We start from the raw sequence: 7,042 nt of genomic DNA on the forward strand, positions 1-7,042 counted from the left end.
GTAGTTATGAGCACTATAAACGTTTTATGTATAATACGTAATTTAAATGTTCCGTCATAATTTTGACTTAAATGACTTAGTCTGCTTCTTGAGCAAAATATATTGCATCTTGTGATAAAAACAGAGTCAAACATAAATTAAATGAGAATAATGCGGTGATAGTAATTTAATATTTTAAAACATGGACGAACCCGGTTCGATACGTATGATAACATTTTAGAAAATCGTTTAATTCGTTTATCCGCCTGGTAATGCAGAATCAACTCAAACAGCACCACTCCACTATGAATAAACAAATACTGTCATTAATTCCAGAGGGCCTGAAAGGGCTCTTGAAACTATTAAAATGTTTTTTTTGCGCCACTTCTTTGGACATTTCTTTCACTCTCGTTCAACTTTCTTCTCAGGGGTGCCACGCTCGGTTGCATCACATTATTCCACATCGCATTGCGCGAGCAAGATGGCGCTTAGACTAACCTTGCTGCGCTACTGGCCTCAGGCATCCAGCCAGAAACGGGGGCAGGCCTCATTCAAAAGTAAAAAAGCCAGCCCGCCTTTGCCGCCGTGGGATTCTGGTTCATAATATTATAAAACATGGAATTATGTGCGACCGAGCGGTCGAAATGAAAAGTCTTTGATTGCTGTTACCATCGGGTACAGTCCCATTCATTCGATAATAATACCACAAACCGGTTACAACATAGTCAACTCTATTCTTTCGCTCCACTTAATGCGGTTAAGCCACGTAGGGCGTATCGCAATCGATTAAATTTGCTACCTCACCAGTGAGCCTGTCTCTGTCGCCGATGGTTTAAACTGTGCAGTACGTGCACTCATTCAGGCGTTGACGCATCCACACATTGCAAGGCAGACATATTCTTCTGGCTGTGAAGGTAGAAGCGTGACTACCTCCATGTTCTACACATCCAATCAAATTACTGGGAAATCGGTTTCCTTTTTCTCTGTTTGGCCATAGAAACTCGGCCTGATTCTTTTCGTGTCTATGATTTTAAAACTGGGACGCCTATGTCCTGACGAAGATTTTGGTTGTTCACAATGTTTGCATCGCTGTTAAATATCAACATCAGAACTAAGCATATATTAACCATGGACAGACTATAATGCCTAATAGGTGAAGTTTTGTCATGACTTTGACCTTAAAAAGTCGAATAAAAGATGAAAACGCAGGGGAAAGGATGAGGTTAGACAATTGAGAAATCTCGTATTTTTCCTTGTGGTAAGAACAGCGTGAAATAGCATATTCGATTCCACGGAAAGAGTCTTGGCTTCAGTAGGAATGAAGCGGAAGTAAAGAATGAATGAAATTCAGTCTGCTATTTATACTTCTGAGTTTTTTACGACGTAGTTATTATCAGCAATACATCACACAATTCTGGAGGGGGTGTGTACATTGCGTCGGAAATCGAACCATTTCCCTTCATTGATGTCTTAAGCAATATCATTAAACCTTCGGATTTTGAAAAACTTTTTGTAATGAAAATGGCATTGTTTCGTGAAGCAGAGTTGGACGTGGCGTGTCTGTTGACGAGGGCCTTATCAAAACTCAATGTTTTGCCCCTGGAAGATAAACTTGACAAACGCCGCTAAATTTGAATAGTTTAGGTGCAGTTTACGTCATGCAAAATGTTTACTGATATATTCTACAACGACGAGAAGTTGTAAGTAAAACGTGGAGGTGCATTGCAATGATTACGTGAAATCTACGGAAGGCGCCGAAATTTTTTAATGAAAACCAAACCCTTATTTTGTGAAATATCTAATTTTGAAGACATATTAAGATAAAAAATGAGAAATTTCATAGTTCTGGAGTCTTGGACTTAAAACAGTGTACACAAAAAAATTTAGCTCGGGCAGGGCCTACTGAAAATGTTGATGAGTATCCCTCCCTTTGTCACAGCAATAACGCATTGTGTACTTGTACACGAAAAGAAGCAAGCAGTATGTAGGACGTCGACTTGGTCGACATCGCCTCTCCATGTTAATTATAGAGAGAAGATACTAGTAGAGAGCCTAGAGCAAACACCAGGTTGAAAATGCCAAAGTGCAAGCATAGACAGCTGAGGGCAAGCGAACGTCGGAACACGGCCGCTTTGATACTGCCTGCCCTTACTAAGTAACGAGATGTCATCGTTCAGTGTTTGATTGCTAGTTATTTGTGGTTGATGTAAACGCACACCATTTTTTTCTATCCAGTGAATATAGAATCGGTTTTTGGTTGCCCTATCGTTTTGTAGAAAAGTGATGTCAGTTGACAGGCAAGACTACAGTGTGGTTGAACGGAGAAGAAAATTTTAGTTTGCACAGCGAAATGCATCTTTTCCAACTCAAGGTCGTTTGCACTTTCGTCGAAATTGAAAGACTTCAGCTTTTACAAAATCTGAAAACTTTAAGCCATTACCTTTCGAGATGAAAATAAAACGGCGGGATCACCGTGCAAAAATGGACAGCGGTCGTATATCGATTTAGCTCCATTCACGTCTTCACTTGTGGATTTTTATGTGAAATACAAGGATATTACAGTGCATTTTATGAATATTTTCTGACAATGCCATATGTGATTGTCACCTAAAACATGGCTAGTATGCAAGTGACACCCCACTCTTTAGTCGTAGGCGTTGTCGCATTCGGGAGTAAAGGGCGGCGGCGTAACCGGTTCAAGGAGTGTGTGGCCGCCGACTCACCTACAAAACTCATCTCTTATGTTAGCCTAAAACGTGTTATTTTAGGACCAACTATTTCCGGGATACCGACTTGTTTTCATAACCCATATTCTACTCGACGTTGATATGATGCAGCAAATGGTTAAACATTGACAGGTAAAATTAGCGCATGCGCATTGCAGGGTAGTTAGTCCCACAGATTTTGCAACTTTGTTAGCGTTGGTCCAAACTGCGTTGAGGATGAAAATGGCCGGAGCAAAAGTCGTGGTTGGAGTGTTGTTATTCGTTGTGGTTTGCGTCCTCATTGCTATCTCAACAGCGACTGATTTTTGGAGTACGTTTGGGCCTATAGAAGGGGAAAATTTTTCAGTAGGTTTGTGGCGATTGTGTGCCTACACAAACGGTGAAAAGGTGTGTCAGTCTTTCACCGAACACCTGCGTGGTAAGTCTACCAACGTTGCAACTTATCAAATCGATCTTAGACGGACGATCACTCTGAAAAATTGAAATATCGATAATGTAATGAAAGGAAGCAAGAGCATAAGTGTATACAAATGATGAAATTGTAGTCTTCTCTAAACTCAATGGAACATTGGCAATCAGCTTTGCCGGCCGAAAATGAGGAAGTGTAGATTATTAGTTTGTATTTGAGCTTGGATAAGATGGCTTTGTAATAGTTGACATTTAAATATGACATGTCTTCGTTGATAGGGCAAACGTGTGTTATGTTATTATTGGTTATTTCTTGTGTTTTCTAGCTTTCATGTATGGTGCAAGAGCATGTATGGTACTATCCTGTATCTTGGCTCTCGTCGCCCTGGTCTGCACTGCGTTGATATTCATTGCAGAGAGGACCAAATTGCGTATGGTCGCCGTCGGGATAATGTATGCCGGTACAGGTGGGCTTCAGTCAAAACCATTTCAATGAAACGTGTCAAGCAAGAAGTAGCACTACTGAAAATTCTATCAAAGATAATCGACGGATTTGTTGTGGTTTCGACATTTCTTAATTGAGGATATGACCTCAGAAGCACTTCTTCATTTTTATCAACATGCTACATCATATTTTCTTTTAAGCCAGCTCTGTCGTACATTGCTTTGTGTCTGACAGGAATATATTGTTGACGACTTGATAAGTGTTACAATATCAAATGTTTGATTTTTTTTACTGAGATGTGATTGGCTAGGAAATAATAAGTAAACTCAAGCTGACAATGCACCAAAACTAAAAACAGGATTAGTAAAATCACTTCCATTCTATCCTTAGGTTTACTCGTTCTGGTCGGGACGGCCTGGTTCGCCAGTGTCTATTCAAAGATGCTAAAGGAGCAGGGGTGGATTTTTCATTCGGCTACTCCATTATTCTTGGTTGGGTGTCAGTCCCCTTTGCCATCGTCAGCGGACTGCTCATCGTCTCCCAGGCATACTTTGGCAGTCAACAGCGCTATACAACTCTTCCTTAATGTCACGTCACAGTGTATAATTGCTCGCATGGTATAGCTCGTAACTGACGTTGTAAATGGTGTTCATTCATTAGACACCAAATCAAAGTATGTTTTTCCATCTTTTTATTTAATCAAGGCATCTAGTTTCCCCAGCAGATATATGCCACTGCTTCCCCATTAAAACAAGTCTGATAAGAGTGACACCTCATTAACAATTTATTTCCGCCAAAAGCGGAAGTATATGGTGCTCTTGAAACACCATCCTTAATGTTTGAGTTAAGGAGACTATGCCTCGGGGACGGATATTCGGACTCTCAAATATTTACAATTTTTATCTGATCTGGCACTTATTGTGCTCATCTTGAAGCTCCTGAAACCAGAAACGTTTTCACCGTCTTAGTTTCTCCAAAACCAAAGATTGTATTTTCACCACAGAGGTATCATATGGATTGAGGCAACTTTCAATGTCAAGTATCACTAAATATTGGGTAACTTTATTCCTATAGTTGCAACCTTTACACGGTGACTCCTGATTGTTATTCTTGATTTGGTCAGAGACTGTTTAAAAGTTTAATCGAGGAAAGTTTGAGCAAAAATTTTCTTCCGTCACTTTCGACGCGCAAACCACCTCGAACTTCAATTTGGTTATTTCAAAGAATATATATTTCTACCATGATAACAGTGTGCTCACTGAGTCATCTTCTTTCGTCATTAAGGTAGATCAAGTCTCGAAAATGAAAGATTCGAGTGATAAGTCCGTATTTTGATGAGTTGTGGATAAACGAGTCACATGAAAGAATGAGACGGATATCGAACGATCTTCGTGTAATGAACCCTTTATTGTACAAAAGTAGTTTACAATGTATATGCGAAATCAGTTTGCAAAAGTAACATCTTCATTGCTTATGCATGTAATGTTGGTATTATTCCATTTTTCTCCATCATGTCGAAAAAACTCTTGTGACATATTATCTGTGTTACGACACTAGTTTTATCTCACGTCCGATTTGTTATCCATGTTTGTTTGTCTTTGCAGTAGCAAGAAAATTATCAAGGGAATATTATTATCATTACCACAATAACGCATTTTTATTCACCTGGAACTGTAGCGCAGCGTATCACCTGATGATGAACATAGATGATGCGAGCCTCTAATACAAGATTGCATTCTAAGTTTGCTGTAATTTTCATAATCGCTTTACCATATATTCTATATCCGTGTATTGAGGAAAGTTGTTGTTTTCTTGATATGTGACAGCAATATTTCTCCCGATGCCCGAGTCTAGTCTCGCTAAATCTAATTTGCGTCAACAAAAGTACTGTAACACTAATTCCTTTAATTTTCACAGGAAATCGGCGGCAATATTGATTGACGATATTCGTTTAGATATAAGCGTACGAGTCTTTTCGATTTTCTCATAATTTGAGATTGGGGATGCAATAAAGTTTACTTCACTACGATATATGTAAGATTGATTTTTCGTTATGCTATGTGCAACAGAGGACTAATGTACGCTCCGATTCTCAAGGCAACTACCATCGGGCAGTCTCCGTCACGTGACCCGCAAGTCATGCAGGCAGTTGTGGCTTACCAGGGTACCGAAACCAGTTTGTAAACTACATCTCACCACATACTTGCCCGTACTCATGGTTTATAAACCTTGGTGTTTGAACGTAGTGTGATCGAAATTTCACCCATAATGATCGTCTAGATTCCAAAGAGGCAACAGTTACCTGCAAACAATACGCTTTCAAAGTGGTATATTGCACGCCCCAACGTGCGGTTTTGTAGGCAAGCTTTAAGCTTGCATGGTCCCTTGCCCCATTCTACCGCTGGCTGCGCTGGTCACGAAAATCGAGTCAGGTGTGGGTTATTTTAAGCATGGCTGTCATTGGTCATAGTACGAGCTCAGTGATTGCATTGAATTTATTTCCATCATCGAGTGACCTTCGAATATAGATTTCGTTTGCCCATGGAGTAATTTTATCTCCATTATTTCCCGATCCAAGCATCCTATGTCGACATTGAATGCGAACCGATAAATTACCTATTTCACTGCCATACATGCGGAAAGACGGAAAGTAGGACGAGATTTCCCAGAGTCCTGTGAGTGGCGCCCTATTTTGATAAAAAAAAACACATACCATCGAGAAAAAACACAAACAAACATGGACAAGTGCGTCTGTCACAACAAGGCCTTCTTTTTCGTGACGAATGTAAAGACGAACTCGAAACTGACGAACTTGCAGACAGTAGCTATGACAAATATTTTCACTGCTGTCCTTTTCGGAAAAAAAGAAATGAGAACTTATAGATAGCGAGTTGTAGACAAACTCGGAACTGTTGTCATACCGGCAGAAAAGTAAGGTAGCCTTTATTTTTAGGTGTGAATAAAACAGTTTTGACTCACAAGCAAAAACCCGATGCGCCTAGAATTTACCTTGGAACAAAGAGGAAACAAAATAAATCCGTTTAATCGTAGACAATGCCTTTCCTTTGTGATTTTGACAAGTCGGTGGAATCGCACTCTCTGTCGCATTCATGTTTACTTTAATTGCTCCCAGGGCCGAAACACTGCTTCACGCCAATTAAAACATAATACGCCAGCAGTTCATAAACACTTCCTTCCATGACAAACTTGTAGGAGACGATATGACTGATCGCCAACTATTCGGTAAAGTCTGATAGTATTGATAGAGGACTTTCAAATTTGGTTCAAACATACTTATTATTTATTCATAAAAATGTGGGAAGAATTTTGAAAGTCATTCAACTAGCATCCCCGAAGCTGAAAGTTTCTCCCGTTCTCGCAAGGCACGCCACTTCCTTACAGAATTCAATGACAAAAACACTAAGAAATTTCCGGAAAATACTTTCGCTTTAAAAGTGTGCGAAAATCCGGAAACTACCGAAGG

At 39.8% G+C, this 7,042-nt stretch overlaps 1 long non-coding RNA gene across 1 annotated transcript; it reads left to right on the forward strand.

The window, feature by feature from the left end:
- Positions 1-2,864: 2,864 nt before the first annotated feature.
- On the forward strand, positions 2,865-5,589 carry LOC139125830 (uncharacterized). Its single transcript, XR_011550371.1, has 3 exons — positions 2,865-3,123; positions 3,440-3,580; positions 3,949-5,589. It is a non-coding gene; the product is annotated as an uncharacterized lncRNA (long non-coding RNA).
- The last annotated feature ends 1,453 nt before the right edge of the window (positions 5,590-7,042 follow it).

This window comes from Ptychodera flava (genome assembly GCF_041260155.1).
Source record: "Ptychodera flava strain L36383 chromosome 3 unlocalized genomic scaffold, AS_Pfla_20210202 Scaffold_26__1_contigs__length_13983176_pilon, whole genome shotgun sequence".
Classification (NCBI taxonomy): Eukaryota; Metazoa; Hemichordata; class Enteropneusta; family Ptychoderidae; genus Ptychodera; species Ptychodera flava.